The sequence below is a fragment of the Procambarus clarkii genome, chromosome 87, assembly GCF_040958095.1.
Source record: "Procambarus clarkii isolate CNS0578487 chromosome 87, FALCON_Pclarkii_2.0, whole genome shotgun sequence".
Classification (NCBI taxonomy): Eukaryota; Metazoa; Arthropoda; class Malacostraca; order Decapoda; family Cambaridae; genus Procambarus; species Procambarus clarkii.
In genome coordinates this window covers 18,289,539-18,309,875 of record NC_091236.1, presented here as the reverse complement: position 1 = coordinate 18,309,875, position 20,337 = coordinate 18,289,539, and the positions used below count along the sequence as shown (strand labels likewise).

Genomic DNA, 20,337 nt, shown 5'->3' with positions numbered 1-20,337 from the left:
GTAGATGTCTTATTTTTCGTAATAGCGTTGAAAATAACATGTTATGCATAAAATGAATATAAACTCTCACAAATGGCAACAGTGTCGTGTGAGTGAGAGGGTGGTGCCCCTCAGTGACTGCGTGTCTCTCATGGAGAGAGGATGTATGCTGACGCGCTCACACAATATCTCCCAGAACATGCTATTTTTGCTATTTGTACTGCAATATGACTTACCAAACGAACAAGAGAAAAGCATTGACAGCTAGATGCATGCGAGCTCTCCATACGAGCTGGCCGCAATGCGTAAATCATCAGTCACGAGTGACCGCAAGTAGAGTAACTTGTCGCGCGCGCTACGCAACTCCAACTTTTACAACAAGATCTGCCTTCACAGCCTTTATTTTTTGTTCAATTTACATGAAACTTGCACATTATATGTAGAGTTTACGCCTCTAAAAACTGTAGTATGTTTTCTTATCTACGTAGATTTATTGATTTTATAAATAATGATACACTTCATTTTGTTGCATACGTTTTTGGGAAACTTTTAAAAATCTGTATTATTGCACTAAATACATCTGGGATAAAGATCATACTACCAAATCTTTATTATATAGTAAGGTCATAGCTGAGTGTCGTAGAAATGATTTTGGTTCACAATTGTGGGCTGTGAAAGCAATTGAACATTGTTGAAAAATATTTTTTTTTTTTTTTTTTTTCTCCTTCTCTATTTAGGCTGAGATGCTGAAACTTGGCCTAGGTGCAGCACCTTTCACATGTATCAGGATAATAAATTATGAATACCCTACAACAACTCTCATAATTCCGGGGAGATGCCCCCTAAAGGGGAATTTGGGAGGGAAACTAGAATCACCTACTTCCACCTATTCTCCGGTGAGAGTCGAGTTGTAGCTCCTGGTCCAGGCTCCCGCCTCGTGTAGGGAACGCCCCCAGTAGATATTTTGGTGACAGATAGCCCCACCTATGTATGTAGATCAGATAAGAAAATCAGAAGCGGGGAGCCACATAGTGCCACTCCATATTAGGTCACCCAAGGTGTGAGTGGTAGCAGTCGAAAAAACAGTGAAGATAGGTATCTATTATGTGCCACTATGATCATGTTCATTTACAGTAAAGTAGCTGCCTATGAAGGGTAATCAGATAAGAAAATCAGAGGCGGGGTGCCACTTAGAGCCACCCCATATTAGGTCGCCCAAGGTGTGGGGCAGCAACAATCGTAAAATAGTGAAGATAGGTATCTATTATGTGTCGCTATGTTCATGCTCATGTTCATTTATACAGAAAAGTATGACAGTATATTTGTATAATAAACACTCAGGTGAGCTGTAGTTACAACCCCCCCCACCCCCCCCCACCCCCTCCCTCTATGGGACAGGTGTAAAAACAGGATCCTCGCAGTAGGGGTGGTCCCCCCTCACCACCCCTCCTCATACTTGATGACCTTGAGTGTACCGTAAGAGGGACCAGCCTCCCTTAGTTGTTTTTAAGTTGGATATATTTTAAGCCTCTATACTTAAAGAAGGAGAAAAAGAAATAATCCTGATGATTTATAGATTATATTATCAAAGTACATAGGGTTAAACATAGTCGTATTGTAGGTCATCTCCCCCCACATAATATTTATTAACAAGACCTCTCCTTCTCGCCCACAAGTCCGTTGTGGGGTCTTCCTCCCCCTCCTCCTCCTCCTCCTCCTGGGACGAAGATGATGACTCATCATCTCCCAGAGAGTGAATGGGATGTAGTGGGCCTCCCTCAGGTGACTGACTGCTGACGTCATAGGGTTCACTCTCGCTGGTGGGGTGTTGTCCTTCCTCTCCTTGTGGTTCAATGACGTCACCACCTTCACTCTCGGTGGACATTCCTTGGGCTGAGGTGTTGGGGTGGGGGTCGGATGGTATGTCTGGGTGACCATACGCTAGGCTAGTGTATTTATTTAGGTAAAAGCGCTTATCATCAAATGCACTTAAACCCCTCTTAGTATTGAATGTGGTTGCCATCTGCCCCCCTATGTTTCTTATTTGTGAGTAATTAAAAGTATTTACTACACCATTACTGTGAAGGGTCTCTTTAAAGTGGTTATGTGTTAAAGATCTTTGCACAGCTCGGGGAATACCCTTAGCGGTGATGGAATTTTTATTGTCAAGCAAAAGCACACTATACATTTTGGGCTTGAGTGCCACAACTTCAAGGATGTGTTTATCTGACACCTCTGACTTTAACAGCCCTAAAACACCCTTTTTAGAAGGATCATACAAGGGGTGAGTTTCAGGAAAATTACTCGTATCCATCCACAAACTAAGGGGTTCTTTCCCCATCTCATTAAAGACATCTTCAGCTAGTAAGGTGAAAATGAAACTGTCTGTATCACTATACACCAGTTGTACCCTATCTGAATAGTGGTTCTTAAGTACCCTGTACCAAAAATGGTACAAGCTGTATTTTGCTAGCTCAAGAATCTGGAACCCAATGTAATTAGGATGAGTAATTTTAATGAATGGTCTGGAACTGACAGACAATAATTTATTGTCGCCTAAATGCACCATTCGTTTAAAGCGGGGATTCTTCACCTCTCGTAAAAAGACCCTAGCTGAAGTCACTAGTTTGGTGTCAATGGCATAACGAGCTGGATTCAGTAGCGTTTTACCAAAAACACTGTTCGTCAGTAATTTGAAGAGTGTTTTCCTATCATTACTGCTGGAGGCATTTCTATTGTTAACGTTGGTGTTAACAAATTCTGCCATAAAATCTGACTGGTGGAACTCGTAAATTGCATGTATTGTTTCCACTTCAAGTCCTATCTCAATAAATAGTTGTAAAAGGTGAAGAGATATGAAATAATGTTTTTTGGGGAGATGATCTCCAACCAGTTTGATGTTTTTTGGGGGGAGGTGTGTGATGTTATTTGTTTCCAGAAGTCCCCTACTAAATGGTGAGATATCCTCCATACTTATTCCCCTATGGTGTAAACAAAGGGGCAGATCGTCTGTTAGTCTAGCTATTTCGGGTCTTAAAAGTTTGGTGTCAATTAAGAGCCAGTACCCTTTGTTAGAAGAGAAAGGCTGTTCTGTCATTATCTTCCCCCCGCTAATGAAGGAGTTCATCTCATCAGATGATAGTCTCCTTAGTCCCCCATGGGGCAATTTCCTAGTCGTACAACTCCCATAGAGGCTATTGAAGTCGAGATAAAGTAAGAATGAAGACCTATCCTCCTGGGGGTTAAAAGATGGGTTGACATAGCGGTTGTTAGCTCTGACATAACTCCTAACTGCAGTTGTAAAACCCCCTCGTATGTTTTGTGATAAGAGATTGTGCAACGTCACATCTGCACTTAACTCCAACGATATTCTACTACTTTTCAGGAAGCAGTCGTAGGAGTACCCTGGGAGGCTGCAATAGTGTGTCAATTCTAAAGAATATATATCATTTAGAATTGCCCTGTGGTGTGTAAAAATGTCAGCCAGTAATCCTACATCACACCTCAAATAAATGAGGAGGTAGTCTTTTAATGTCCTACACCCTGTAGCCTCCCATACTAATTTAGAATGTCTATATTCGTCCAAAGTTATACCTGATTTGTTTAGGGAGCTGTAGAACATTTCAATAGGAGGGAGTGTTGTCATTAAAGCAGCTGATTTTTGTGGTATATTCATAAGGGAAAAACTGCTTACCCTTTAAGAGTAGGTGGTGACTCTTTTTGGGCAAACCCTCTATCATTGAGTGAGTGAATGTTAAGGGGCTGGCTGAATCAATGTGGGTCTTTGCTAGGGATGAAAGACTACCTGTAATAAAAGCCAGTGAATCAAGAAATTTAAGCTTCCCTATTTCCACCTTAAGATATTTCGTCCCCTGTCTCATGAGGATATTGCTCTTAATATTTGAATCCATGGTAAACTCCCTCAAAATTAAGCCCATGTCATAAGACATATTATGGGCAATTAGAACTAAACTCTCCAGAGCATTCTTGTGGCGGAGGTTGCAGTAATTACATAGAGCTCCAATATAATTGAGCTTTTCCCTAAGGTGATCATGATGTTGAACCTTGAAATTGGAGGGGGTAAATACCTGCTCACAAAACTGGCAGTGAGTCTGTCTCCTAAAATGGATCATATCCTCAAGAGACATGTCTATTTCATAATGGTGGAGGGTAGATCTGATAATTTCCCATTTGGTAGCAACTCGCTGCATGAAATGAGTAACACTGTCCCCCCCAAAATAAGTAAATTTATCAACGACAGTGTGGTTCCTATCAACAATTATATAGCTGTATGCTATAGGTCTATGTATGGCTGTAACAGTACCTAGACAATCCTCAGTGCTTAGGACACACTCGAAATCAAAATAGCCCACATGGGAAGGGGCGTAACCTTTCCCCGTATTTTTAAAATGGAGTGTGTCCCCAGGCTGAGGGTAAATAATTTTGAGTGATGTCGCAGGAAGATGAGTGATTTGTTAGCTCAGACGAATTTTGATATTCTGAGAGACAGTTTCTACAGAAGACTGTCTTTCGTTTGTGGCTGCGAGTAAAGTTCCGAAGGAACTTATCGAACTCTTTTATCAAGGCCACATGAGATTCCCCCAATAACAATAAAGGAACTATGACCGAGTACTGTCTGCTACCACGACGACAAAGAGAGACGTGATAGACGCCATCTGTATGTTTGTGTATTGAATACAAAAAAATGGATAGTTTATTTCTATTCTCCAATTTAGAGATATCCTCCCAAGACAGAGGGAAGGATAAATTGTCGTATTTGACCATTTTCCTAACCCTAGAGTGAGACTCTACAAGTCTCCCTATACGTCTCCACTTCCACCCTTGTTGTGACGCCAGAAAAGCAGCAATGCACTGAATAATACATGTTTTATTGTTACCAGCCGGGTTTGGGTTGAAGACCTCATGCCGTCCCCTTAGAAATGGGGGATAAGGGACATAATCCCCCAAAACTGACCTTACACTTGCATTACAGATGACGATTTTGAGGAAATCGACATTATATAATATGAAACCACTCCCCTCTGTTTCTGAAAGGAGATCTTCCAGTCGTGTAATCATATAAGCCACCCAGCTATCAATAAGATTACCCACATCCTCAAGAGTTACCAGTCTAGCGGGTGTTGTTATGAAGTGTTCTCTAAAGTCATCATCTTCCGTGAGTCGTTGTTTCAAAAGTGTTACCTTTACCTCGAGGAGGATTTTTAATGATGAAGTAAAATTGCCATGTCCCCCAAGAGAATTCATGTAATTCTCTATTTCAGATATGTAATAGTCCCTAAAGTTGCTTAGGAGTCCTATAGGGTCTGTGGCGAAGGCTGAGGGGATGGAATATTCCAGCCTAGTAAAGAGATTCCCCAGAGCCCCCACCCTATTAATTAAGTGGGGAGTGTCTATAGCATCCTCCTCATCTGGGGAATTTTCATCACTATTTAGGGCATTAAGTCTATTGATGACAGGGGGTCTAAGACCACTAGGGCCCGGCTGAGAGATGTCACCCCTATCACCATCATCACCATCATCATCATCACTCATCGCTTCCTCCCCCCCCCTCCCCTCCACCTAAGGGGTTATTGTCACGCTGTGCTTTGTCATGTTCCTCCCCTACCTGCCTCTGAATCGCTCCTGGAATGGAATAATAATAAATAATAATAATAATAATAATAATAATAATAATAATAATAATAATAATAATAATAAAAAGGCAACACCCTCTCACTAATCCCCATGACATAAGTTCTCAAAAAAGATTCTTAAGAGAAATAAAGGTGGAGGGTTTATTCACTCACCACGGGGGCATGTTTGTAGATGTTCAGAGGTCAAGTCCTCACACACAGAGGTCCCACAATTATCACAAGGGGAAGTGTGGTGAGGTCTCAAGGATGTATTTCCACACAAAAAGCACAAGAAGCCATCCTCTCTGGAAGGGAGGGTGGGCTGGCGACGTTTACCTAATGAAGGAAATAGTGTATAATTTATATACACTCTCTCTCCCACACTCATGGAGAAGGGGAAAACCCTTCTTAATATTTTTTTTATTTGAAATAAATGAATAAATAAATATATAAAATACGGTCATACCTCCAGCACAGGTTCTCCTGTGTTCACCACTAGACTGTACACATACAGTTTCTCCGCAGAAGAAACATGTGTAACACCTATGAACGAAGAGATGTGATGACCCCCATCCACAAATTCTACAAATATCACCAACTCGAGACATAACGATCACGCTTACCTAAAATAAATAAATAAATATATATATATATATATATATATATATATATATATATCCCCCAGCACTCAAATCACTCCACTTCTCATTCCTACCCCTACTTATCTATATAAATATATATATATATATATATATATATATATATATGTCGTACCTAGTAGCCAGAACTCACTTCTCAGCCTACTATTCAAGGCCCGATTTGCCTAATAAGCCAAGTTTTCCTGAATTAATATATTTACTATAATTTTTTTCTTATGAATGATAAAGCAACCCTTTTCTCTATGTATGAGGTCAATTTTATTTTATTGGAGTTAAAATTAACGTAGATATATGACCGAACCTAACCAACCCTACCTAACCTAACCTAACCTATATTTATAGGTAAGGTTAGGTTAGGTAGCCAAAAAAAGCTAGGTTAGGTTAGGTTAGGTAGGTTAGGTAGACGAAAAAACATTAATTCATGAAAACTTGGCTTATTAGGCAAATCGGGCCTTGAATAGTAGGCTGAGAAGTGCGTTCTGGCTATTAGGTACGACATATATATATATATATGTATATATATATATATATATATATATATATATATATATATATATATATATATATATATATATATATATATATATATAACCCTTATATGAAATAGATACTAATTTACTTACATCTCGGTCTAGACGGGGAGGAGAGTGGATGGTTTGGTCACAATTCAATAATACATGATGTGGGGGAGGTGTAGCGTCCTTTTATTGACTCGGAAACGTGGGGGGCAACGTTGCCACATACAACACCTCTCAGTCCTTTTTGTAAGAGAAGGGTTAGGCCTGCTGTAGAAAACTTTTTTTTTTTTTCTCTCTCTCTCGTCTGGAGGTCATCACTAGGGGACTTCTACTTCAAAAAAACATCAGGAGGACTGGCTATGTCCTGAGGGAGACACATCCCTTGCTGGGTGAATACACTCACACACACACACACACACACACACACACACACACACACACACACACACACACACACACACACACACACACACACACAATATATATATATATATATATATATATATATATATATATATATATATATATATAATATGAATATATAAGCGACCACTCCATAGGTAATTGAACCATTTATGGGGAAAATATGGAGGAGTGTGTGTCTGTCACAGACGAGCAACTTAATATTTTCCACCACCCAGCAAGAATATTTGTAGCTGGATTCAGTAATTCTGGGAAAACGACCCTAGTGGGGAATTTGTGTTAAATACCACGGAAAATTCTCAAAAATTTTAGTGTCATCTGCAAATAATACAGAACAGCCTCTTTCAAACATTCCCTCTCTGCGAAACAAGGTTACTGTCTCCCAGGATCTGATTAACCCACTAGAGTATAAAGATCCTTTTTCAAATGAGTCAGTTTTGTATATAATTGATGACTTATACCTGGAAGCCATACAGAGTCCAATTATAGCCAATATCTTCACAAGAGGGAGACACGGTAATATTTCCGTAATTCTAATTAGTCAAAATTTGTTTCCCCAGGGGAAATACGCCAGGACAATAACTCTGAATTGTAGTCATTATATATTAATGAAGCAGAGAGACATAAGCCAACTTGAAATTTTAAGTGGCCAGTTATATGGGCGAAAAACAACTAGTAGTTTCGTTGAAATATACCGTCGGGCAATATCCCAGAACAAGTATGGTTACTTATTGGTCGATCTGACGGTTCCTGAGGCATTACAACTACGAACGAGCATCACCAACGAAGACCACTGTGAAATTGTGTATCAAATGTAATCAACAACGACAACAAAAAAATGTCTCTAACGACACAGAAACGAACAATGCTCACCAGCATCTATAATGACATTTCTAGCCCAGGTGGTTTCACAGGGTCAATTCAAAAATTGTATAAGGCTGCCAGACTTAAAGACCCCAACATTAGTGTTGCAGATGTGAAGGAATTTCTCCATGGGGAGCGATCTTACACATTACATAGAGGAAATTTAGTTAGGTTCCCCCGACGGAAAATATTAGCCCCTAAACCTCGTACCATAATTGCCTGTGACCTAGGGGACTTTTGTAGTTTACAAAAATACAATAATGGTGTTAAATATATTTTAATTTGTGTCGATGTTTATTCCCGCCTAATGCAGACTCAAACTTTAAAAACAAAAAATTCGAGTGAAGTGTTAGTCGCTCTGAAGAAGATATTAGAGGAAACGCCTCAGTTTCTCGGTGTAAGGCGGATATTCACTGACCGAGGTAGAGAATTTTACAACAAGTCAGTTCAAAATTATTTTAATAAGAAAAATATTAAATTATATAGTGTATTTTCGGAAATGAAATCTAGCATAGTGGAGCGAGCCATCAGAACTTTAAAACATAAACTGTATCATTATATGACTCAAGCTAATTCATTAAAATACATCCACATCCTCCCTAAAGTTGTGGACGTGTACAACCACACTTTCCACAGGATGCTAAAAAATACTCCTCATGCCATTCATAAGTTGCAAAATATTGAAGATATACGAAGACAGTTTAAGGTCATGTATTTAAACAATGACTCCTCCATAACTGCCATCAGTCCACGGTTGCACCTTGGACAGCATGTGCGATTGGCAAAGCGCAGGAATATATTTCACAAAGGCTTTTGGCACCAAAATACAGAAGAAATATTTGTAGTGTCACATATTGACAGAACACATCCAATCCCGACATATAAAATCAAAGATTTAAACAACGAGACGATCAGTGGTATGTTTTATGAGAGAATTGATTCCAACATCCCTTCCAGACTATTTTCCTGTAACGGTATTACAGTCTAGGAAAACATCGAAAGGACACAGAGAATATTTCGTCAAGTGGAGAGGGTACCCAGATTCTGCCAATAGCTGGATTAAAGCTCAAGACATCGTCAAATTTAACAAAAAATGACAGTTCAAGAGGACTCTCTCGTAGAGAAACATCATCAGTTGTTATTTTTATTAAACAATTTATCACCCAAGAAGCGGAATAAACTAATCAAGGCTTTAAAACGGCAGGAAATTGAATCAATTTGTGAAATTTTTGCCAATTTTCTGAAACGAAACATCCCAGTTCAACCTCAGATAATTAATGGCTTACAGAGATATCAGAACGACATACGATCTGTAGCACGTAAGAAAACTCCTTTATACAAAAAGAAGCTCATACTGACCTCCAGACGTGGTGGGGCGATATTAGCAGCTCTGCTACCTTTGGCTGTATCGTTAATTTCCTCCCTAATAAGGTAATTGCGTAAATAAGTAACGAGAGAATAAAATGGTGAAAGAATATTGCCTGGTACCACGATTCATAGCTGAAAAATATTTATTTAATAAAAACAAGAACTCACCATCACCTCCTAATGCTGTGGGTCTGCCCTCCCCCGGAGGTGATGGTAGTGAAAGTATGTCCTTCTCTTTAAAAAACGAATCCATCCCAAGTAATAATATTGGAGGAGCCCGTAACCTACCCACCTGCGACTCTGGTAGGGGCGATGGGGGGGTGGGGGAAGAGGACACTCCTTCCTCCCACCTGACAACAACGGGCTGTGGGCGGTGTTGCCGTAGTAGCACCTCCAGACGGGAGGGGCTGGTCACACACCCTTTAAATGACATTGGGGCCCCCGGCGACCGTCGCCCGCCGCCACCCTTAAAAAGAAAAAAAAAACGCGGGCTGCCCGGCGCGACCATCGCCTTTAAAAAAAAAAAATAAATAAAAAAAGGGGACATTCCATCCTCCCGCCCGAAGTGCAAGTAATTGTTGCTGGCCACACTCCACATAAAGCCACCATCACACCCCAAAATCCAAGTCTGGACAACTTAATAAATGTGAATTTTAAAATTGAGGAAATTCCTCATGTCAAAGCATTATTGAACATGTTTGGACAAAACAGCCAACAGGTGATGTGGGATAGTTGCGGAAATTTATTAAAGGCTGTACAAAATTTAAATATTTTAGATATAATTAAAACTCTAGCCTTCACAAAGGGACAATTTAGGGCAAGTGACAAGGAAGATGTAAGGGTTTTACTGAGGGTGGCTGGCATAGACCCAACCCTCATACGTAATTATCGCGCTAGATCACAGTTAAAAGGGGGGAGGGGTATCCATAGGAGACCCCATTGGGAGCCGTATTGAAGACCTATATGAAGACCATCTTAAAGACCACCATATTCAGTTGCATATCCACCATGGAGCAAGCTTCTAGACCCACTCCTCCCCCAGCTACACCCCCAGAAGACAAATCTCCCTTATTAAAGAAGTTGGTTGCTACTCAGCGGTACTACAAGTATGTCGAACACAAATGTAGATTGATATATGCATTGTGGGATTGTTATGACCGCCTTGTGTTGAGTGCCCCTCCAGAACGGTTTTTTAAGTCATTTGGAGAGACGGTGAAACGTTATGAAGAATATTCATCCCAGGAAATCCAGACGGAGATATGGCAAATGGAAAAATTAACCTTCCAACATCGAGACCAGATTACAGCCTTCGAGACTGGACGGAGTGTGTATGGACTTTTAAGGTAGGGAAGGCAGCCTCTACACCACACCCCATACATTCCTTCCCCTCCAGGTGGGGGACACAGGTGTATTTAAAGGCCTCCACCATCACCCTCGGTCACCATAGTTGACGACGACTCTTCCCCAGTTCCTCTCAACCGCCCCTCCGCCATGGCTTTATCGTCCATTAAGTCAATAGACAGCGACATCACCGACACCCACGCCTTTGGGGTCGGTGATGTCATAGTGTATGACTTACCCGCTGCTGTTGTGCGTCCCTATGGACTGGCAAGTGTAATTTGGAAATGTTACAACTATGCCCGTGTGGAACGTGAAGGACTGACTCGTGTCAACAGGGCCACAATACGTTACCGGTCTACCCCGGGTGACATCGAAGTGAAGATAGCTCCCCTACCCTCCGACGGTCAAGACATTGTCGAAGAGCCAGTCTTGTTCTTCCGCCCCTCCATCGTGGCGCTAATTTCCGCTTTCGGTGCAGGAGCACCCTTCGAGTCCAACCCTATAGCTCAGGAGCAAGTGCAGTCTTCCTCCGACATCCACTACATCACCAATGTCACCCTGGATACTGCCAAGAATAGGCTATATTGGCTGAAAACAGCCCTAACAAAGGTTGGCAATCTCATGGTAAGAACTCCAACCATGTTTCGGCTGGTGGTGCCCCATGGGCTGGGGGCCTCCCGTGATGGCATGGACAACTGGCACAAGGACGTCGGGCCCATGCTCATTTCGCTCAACGCTGAGCTGGGCAAGCATAACAAGGAGCTGGTAATCCTCAAATGTCCCTCTACCGTCACCCCATCGATGGTACCCCTCCCGAATGATGATCCCAGGGGAGAGGGTGATAGTAAAACTATCACCCTAGATGCGGTGGTGGGGGAGGGTGCCACCACTCCAGGAAGCTCTTCTCGTTCTACACCACCAGCACCACCAGCCACCCCCAGGAAGAAGAGACACCTACAAGAGTACTCATCCACCTCCAGCGCTGCTCCACCCCCACCCACAACATCTGGCACGGCCAAACGACGGATCGAAACCACTATTGACTTCGACCCCCTCTCAAATCATCGTATTGACACCATCCTCGATGGAGAGTCACAGGAAATATTCCTGTTATCCTCATCACCGAAAAAACAACGAAAGCTGTAACCATCAACGCTCAAAGAAGACGTGCCAGCACCACCACAGTCAGTAACAGCAGCAGCAGCAGCAGCAGCAGCAGCAGTACCTCCATCTACAACAGCTTCGGTGGTGGTAGCAGTAGCAGGTCCACCGACGATGGTGACAGTGTTGTCAGCGGTAGTGGTAGCGGCAACGGTACCACCAACTACAGCAGTTCCGGCGGTGACAGCGGCAGCAACAGTACCATCATCGCCGGCAGCGGTAACGGTAGCGGCAGCAGTACCACCAACTACAACGGTTCCAGCGGTGGTAGCAGCAGCAGCAGCAGCAGTACCGTCAGCGGTGGCAGCGGTGTCAGTGGTACCAACAGCTCCCCCAGCAGCAGCGGCAGCGGCAGCAGCGGACGACAGCAGTACCAACAGCTGCTGCTCTTTATATGTAATTTGTTATGGGGGAACAAAATGTAGTTCCCCCTGTTGTAGTTCTTTTAAAAGTAATATTTCCTTAGTAGATTAATAAAATAAAATATAAGTAATGATGTTTTATTCCCACCCCAGTCAGTACATAACTTAACAATGGACGAGGAACACTACATATACCTCACTAGCCTCGACCAAGAAGATATATACAACAACACAAGTTCAGCATTTACAAACACCATCCCCACTCTACATTTAAACCCTTCCATTAAACATGAAGTGGCCTTAGTCAACATACTCCTACCCAGACGAATTAACGCTATCATCAAGGATGAGGGGGAGTCTGGTATAGATGTCTATGCTACTTTTAAGCGAGGAACTCTTTCTAAAAGCCCAGAACATCTCATCTACACCTTCATCCCCAAAACCAACATATTATCCAGAAACATCACATTCATCACGAGTGAGCTTAGCCGACAAATAATCACCGACATGAAGCTTAGCTTCCGAGGTGATTTCAAAATATACTTCTCAGAAAGAGAACCAATCCTCACCTATGATCAATCCTTAGAGCGAGTATTACTATCCTCCACACTTAACAATGAAGGCACTGGTTCCTTATATTCTCTTAGTCTTCAATTTAAACACAGAATAGCTAATGTACTTGGTTTTGACGGCAGTCGCAAATACACCATTTATCAGGCAAAATCAGATGACATTACAGCAGCCTCAAAGATCGTGGCCTCATTCCCCCCAGACAATGACGGAGGTTGTGACTATTTACTCATTTATAGTGACGTCATCGAGCCGGATCGTTACGGGGGGCAAATTGTAAATATCTTAGATGCAATCAATTATCATGACTCTTATTCTAGAGGGGCTCATCCCCTAGTGTACAAGACATTAAATACTAACACGTTGGAGAAGGTGAGCATTAAGATAACAGATCAGTTTGGGCGAAAGGTTAGTTTTGAAGATGGGAGGTCAGTTACGGTAGTCTTACACCTCCGCCCTAAGGTATAACAATATAATCTATATAAATATAAATATAAATATATATATATATATATATATATATATATATATATATATATATATATATATATATATATATATATATATATATATATATATATATATATATATATATATATATATATATATATAGGTGTTTACCCACATCATCGGTTATTATAAGAGGAGGAGTCGGGATGCGAGTACCTTTCCACACACCCTCCCAGAAGGAGTATGGGGAGATCTTCTCCCCCCTCTCTGGGAGATACGGGGTGAGGGGGGGAGCGATGAATGACATACGCACATTCCAAGCGCCTTATCTCAGATCTGGTGGTGGTTTTTTTGGGACCTTAGCCGGCTTGGCTCGACGAGCCATACCATTTTTCATGAAAACTGTAACGCCGACTGCTATCGATTTTGGGAAAAATGTTCTTGGTGATTTAACCAGTGGTAGACGGGATGTAAAGAGCGCTCTGAGAACTCACGGTATTGATGCTCTTAAGACTGTGGGGAAGAAATTGGTAGCAGGCGGGAAAATTAAAAGACTCTCTAGGAGAAGAAAAAATAAAAATAATAAATGTAAACGAGCCCTTGGGTATAAAAATGATGTATTTTCACTACAGTAAGCAGTCATACTTCACCTTTCGGAGGAGATCATGGCGGAGGCTAGTGGAGCTGGGTTGAAAATCCCTGTAGAATATTATACTTCCAGTATTATTGACCAATTTCCTAGAAGTAACAGAATACGTAATGTGGAGAGTTCAATTGCCTCCACACAGCAAATAGACATTCTACCTGTTAACCTACCTATTAATCAACGTTTGCGGGATAATTACTTAGAATTCCGCATCCCCGGAACCCAGGGCGCCTTCTTAGATTTAGCTAATATTGTTATAGATTTTAAGGTATCTTTAACGAAAGATGACGATACCACTAAATTGGAAGAGGATGACCATGTGGAATTTGTTAATGGGTTGTCAAATACCATGTTTAAAGGTGTTCAGGTGTTTTTAGGAGAGCAGGTAGTTGAAACAAATTCTAATTTTAATTATTGGTCGTTTATTAAATTAATTACCTCCATGCCTCCATCAAAAATGTCTTCCTTGGGGAGGATTGGAGCCTTTCGTAGGGACTGGAGTGATGATGGTGTAATCCCTAACGAATTTACTAATACATTTTTTACTGGGGCAACCGCCAAGGATAAAAAATTTATGACCGATTTAAAAGGTAAAGGATTGTCAATGTGTTTTCCCCTACAATTGGACGTAACAACCCTAGACCAATACATATTAGATAATATAGATGTGCGCCTAAGATTGGAGCTCTCCCCACATGCTTGGGTGCTAAATACAAGTGTGGACGATGGCTCTAAGTATCGGCTGCATATGGATTATGCTAAGTTGTGGGTAACACGAGTGTTCCCCTACCCAAGTGCTTACCTAGCCTTAAACAGCTCACTGTTAGCATCCCCCGACCCCATAAGCTATACTTTCAATAAAACCATTTCTAAAACATATGTCCTAGCAGGGAATCAAACTAGTCTCTTAATTGATCAGCCTTGGGCGCAAGTAATTCCTCACAGGATATTCATGGTAATTGTGCCAATTAATTATTTCGCTGGCCTTCACCAAGGTAATGGATTATATGTTGAAAATGCAAAACTGAAAAATATTGCCATGTATTTGAACAATAATGCAATTTACCGAATTGGTGGTGATTTCGACAATCATTATGCCCGCCTTTATTACGAAACTTTGAAGACATTAGGCTTAGAGCGTGATTCACTTCTAGCCTATGACACTTTTAATAAGGGAAGATCGATATTCGCCTTTGACTTAACCACCATTCAAACAAAGGATTCCCTCCCTGTGGAGAAATCTGGCAACTTGCGTATGGAGCTTGAGTTTGGTGGTGGTGTTACATATAACAGGCTGGTTTTACTGTTTGGGGAAACGACCGGGGTACTATCCATCGACGGACAGAGAACTGTTCTGTGTGACGTGCGAGCTTAAAAACATAATGAATTGTAATGATATAAATATTAATTTAAAAAATAATCTAGGGGATCGAGCACTCTACCTAGGTTGTTATAATGCTGATGAAATAGAACATTTAAATATCTCATCAAGAAAACCTATTGTTCTCATAACTAATATTTTACCATCACATAGCAGATTAACTATGGGACATTGGGTAGCTATTTATGTTGATAAAGTTAAACATCGAATGTTTTTTTTCGATAGTTATGCAATGTCGGCGGTTACTTATGGACATTATTTTCAAGGATTTATTAAAACTAACACAATAACAAAGGTGTTTGGAATGTGCTACAGACTCCAGAGTGATTTTACCCTTGCTTGTGGACTGTATTGCGTAATGTTCGTCCATAGGGTGAGTCACCTGGGGTTGCCTTCAACAGTACATTACTTACATAATGTATTTTCAAGCGTTAGTTTAAAATTAAATGATAAACGTGCCCTCGCTTATGCGAGACGATATTTTCCTATGAAACATCACTGTGTTAGGACATTTTGTAGAGGAGTAAGGGTTGGATCTTATAGGTGGTGTAGAGAATATTTTTGTTGGATAGGCAACCCACCTAACAGGGGGATTACCCCACATATAAAACCCCTCTCACCCCACAACCTCCCTAGAAGACCCCCATCCCCCTTATCCTACAAATGGAAGGCGTCTCCCCAGAAACACACGCAGGGAAGATTGAAGTCCTTGAAGGGCCTGGTTAGTATTACCCTCACTTTCTGGTAAAGATTTATTTTTTTTCCCACAATAGAAAGTTTGCTCAACCTCTATTTTACCTCTTCTTTTTTTTCAGTGCAATTCTTAGGACCTGTCCACATTTGTAGAGTAGTAATTCTACGAGGAAGGTCTGCCCCAAACAAGATGCTGTTACGTACCCTAATTGATGATGCCTGCTGTAGAGGACACAAGGTCGCTCCTGCAGGGGGAGAGGTATGTACTAACTGTTCTTAGAGGAAATAGAATATTTTTCAAATAAAAGATATAGTCCTATAAATTATTTTCCCCATCTCTTTCCAGAACACTTCAGATGAGAGTCAGAAGGAAAGTCGTCCAAAAGGCAACCAGCCAACTCACCCCACTCCCCCAAGAGAGGGGAGAGGGGGTCAAGACCTCCCCCCCACTCACCACGGATGGGGAGACGTCAGAATTCTACTCAGATGAGGAAGGGGAGGTGGAGGGGGGAGAGGGATAGGGGTCATAATTAACTTCTTATACATCATTTGTGATTTTTACCTAATAAAACATTAATAAATTCTTTGATTTTTTTTAACCCCTGGAGGAGATTTATAATTTAATACCCCTATATAAGACCCACTCGACCTCCGCTGGGTGTGGAACTCTGTTACGGTAAAGTCAAGGCCATTAGGTGCGAGGAAGGGTACGGGCGACCACCCTCACCGGGAGGAACCTGTTTTACACCTGCCCCATAGAGGAATGTGGGGGCGTAACTGGCACTCACCCACGAGTGTTTATTATACAAATAAATTCATTTTTACTTAAATATATTGTCATACTTTACTGTATAAATGAAGATGATCATAGTGGCACATAATAGATACCTATCTTCACTGTTTTTTCGACTGCTACCACTCACACCTTGGGTGACCTAATATGGAGTGGCACTATGTGGCTCCCCGCTTCTGATTTTCTTATCTGATCTACATACATAGGTGGGGCTATCTGTCACCAAAATATCTACTGCCCCCACACACACCCTGTCGTGTCCTCCAGGAACCCAATCAACGTCCCAAAATAAACGCGTCGTCTCCGTGTTCTGTCCTCCGCGGGTCTGTGCCCCTCCTCCACGTCTTGTAGGGTTGGAGTCGGTCTCCCGGCCATCAACTTCTCCTCCCAACTACGGCTGCCTACCTACGTCTCGGCTGCAGTCGTTCGGATTCCCAATTAGTGTCTTCCCTCACTGCTTCCCAGTGGATTGGCCCAGCCGCTACGTCGTCACTGTGAAGCTATCAGACGTCCCAGACGATACTGCCTAGACTTCACCTGCTCAGCACCCGACCCTGGAGCACTTGATGCTCAGTATGCCGTCAATTCCCTCTTAGGGCCCCACACAGAATGAATGAAGACCTGTCGGCATACTTGCAGACTACGGGTGACGCGTAAGATCCACAGGAATGGCGTATTACTGTCAGATTGACAGGATCAACCTTCACACATCCGTCCACCTTGACGTGTCGTGTCAGACTGATTCCCTCACGGAGGATTGGCCCAGCCACTACATCATCACTGTGAAGCTATCGGCCGTCGCATATGTCGCTGCCTGGACTCCATTCTTGCACAACACCTGTCCCTGGAGCACTTGTTGCTAAATATTGTCAATTCCTTCTCTGGTCCAACACATGAACGAAGGAAGACCTCACAGGTGCTGGCAGACCACGAGTGATGCGTAAATCCTCCGGAGACGGGGTAAACTGTCCAACTGACAGGACCCCCCAGCGCACGTCCGACCTCCTTGACGTGCTGTCTTAGACTGATGGCGCCAGAGTCGCGCACTGACCGGACCCCCCTTCCTTCGTGACGTCATATTCGCCATGGGAGGTTTTCATTGGCTTCCTGTGCCACGTCGCTGTCGGTGACCAATCTGGTGTCACTGACGTCACACAGTTTTGGCGGCAAAACAGAGGAGCCAGCGCCATATTGGCTTCCTAAAGGGCCTATACCACAGCCCAATATACTCTTCTTTTACGAATTTCTCGCCACCTCGAGAACACTACACTTTCCCACATATATCAAACTGATGCCTGCGACGTAGAGAACGCTCGGGTAAAGTGGACGTGACTCTTACAGCAGGCGTGGGAGAAATATAAGGGGGGGGGTGAACTCCGTCACACCTCATGGCTCTTGGGTAGTTTAATCCAGTTCATCCAGTGGTCGTCGAGATTCAGCATTGACTGTTTATTTCCAGTAAATTGAAGTCGGTTGAGTTTTGCTGGGTTCCCAGCCATATTGGTGTCTTTAAATGAGCCTGCGGACGCTGTCGCTAGGGAAGCTGTCCGCTCTTGTCCCATCTCCTGTAAAGGTATTCCTTATTCCGACTTTTACCCAGTTATTCATTCCTCCATCCTTACCCGTTGCCAGGATTGTTGGTATTTTGGTACTGGTAACAAACTGCATTGTCTTAAGAGTAGTGTCCTCCTCGTGGCCTTCCTCCTACCACCATAACCGGCGGTGGAAAACGGCTCTGGTGAGGTTGCTTATTGGCCATACACGCTTAACTGATGGTCACTTAATGGAGCGCCGCTCTGCTCCTTATTGTCCAAATTGCCTTGTCCCTCTTACGGTTGTGCATATCCTTGTTGAATGTCCTGCCTTCCAGGATGAGCTTGTCTCTTGCTTTCCGACCATCCCTCGCGGTCGCTTGTCCCTTGGTGAATCGGATGCTTTTGATATCATTCGCCTTATGCGTATATGTTCTCGTATTGGCATCCTTGGTGATATTTAATGCCCTCTGATTATTCCATACATTTGATGGTGCTACATCACCTTCCTAGTTTGGTGCCTTCTTTTGATAATTAATTACTTCTCTCCATTCTGTGGATAACATACAATGTAACTCCTGCAATTCTAATGTGTACCCAGTTCATCTCAAATGAATAGACTAATTTCCTATTTAGACCTAAACTTACTCTTGATGTTTAAATTCTCCTGTGGCGTAACGGCCGGCTAATTCTATCAAGGGTAAATATAGCCATAAATCCCAATAGAATGTTAATAACGGTCCGGACACAATTTCCCTTGTGTGAAGGTAGCAGCAAAGTCTGGGAGCCGTGGTAAATCAGATGACCCACATATTGGACGATGCTAGTTGGCATGCTTCAGCAGGGATCAGATAGTTCGTGTTGACATGACTGTGAACAAGAGACGCATCCTCCTCCCTCCTTCATGGTGAACGTCCGGTAAATTAGTCACGTTATTTAATTAATCTCGTTCACTAAAGAGACAATATTGGCGGTATTTTATACCCCTAATATTTTACATTAAATACCTGAGAACAATTTTCCATTGTTCATAACACTGGATCGAAAGATTTCCCGTGATTAAAAGCGCATTTAAGAAATGCTGAATACGTGACATGATTATTATTTTGCCCATGAATCAATGTTACAGATGTGGAAATTCACCTTGGGATGCAAGTACACTTTAATTCTTGTTAAATTTAGTTAATTTCTAATCAAAATAACAAATGCAAATAAAAGCAAATTGCAGTCTGGTTTTAATAAGAATTAGATAAAGAAATCGTCACCACGTCAGACGAGGTGGGTGACATAATAGCCCACCATCGATACTAGAAAACTTTTTTTGCGCTTCTCTAGAAATTAATACTGGTAGTAAATTTATTTTCCTAACACACCACATTTAACTTGCCGAGTTACGGGTTAGTGCTTTGGGTGTCAGAAATTTCCGACATCACTGGCGAGCCAAACAAGCTACGAGACAGCTCATAGGCCCTAACCGTCACTGTTACCTTAGACCTGGACAAGAAAGGATGTATGATTGAGTGCTTTGTGATTTTTGCAGGATTCCCTTTTGTGCTGTAGTGTTAAGCTTCAAAGGGGAAACAATAGACCTCTTAAATACTGGAGATGTAGCTGATGATCTTTTGAAGATCTTTATATGATGAAAGAGGCTGTACAGGGAAGACTAATGCAAGACGGATTAGTGAGGGTCGCCTCACAGCCTTATGAAGTGACTAAGGACATCAGCCACAAGTCTAGGAGTAAATGATGACAATGCAATGTCACCCTCCAGGTCGTCAAGGCACTCCCGACAAAGTGAGGGAGTCGGTAAGTCGGAGACAAGTGACATTTGTGCAGGACGTGCCAGTGTGAAAATGGCCAGTAAAAGTGTTCACTGAAACTCTGAAAAATTCAGTGACAGTAAATATTACTCACTGATGCAGGAGGGAAGTGATTACTGTAAGAGTTCTGCCGAGCCGAGAAAC

The 20,337-nt window shown here is 42.2% G+C and overlaps 1 long non-coding RNA gene across 1 annotated transcript in view; it reads left to right on the top strand.

The window, feature by feature from the left end:
* The window catches only part of LOC138358858 (uncharacterized), a 43,097-nt gene extending 26,567 nt beyond the window's left edge, over window positions 1-16,530 (top strand). The window contains exons 2-3 of the long non-coding RNA XR_011225596.1: window positions 16,171-16,307; window positions 16,395-16,530. This is a non-coding gene — a long non-coding RNA (uncharacterized lncRNA). The remainder of the gene's footprint in view (window positions 1-16,170; window positions 16,308-16,394) is intronic.
* The last annotated feature ends 3,807 nt before the right edge of the window (window positions 16,531-20,337 follow it).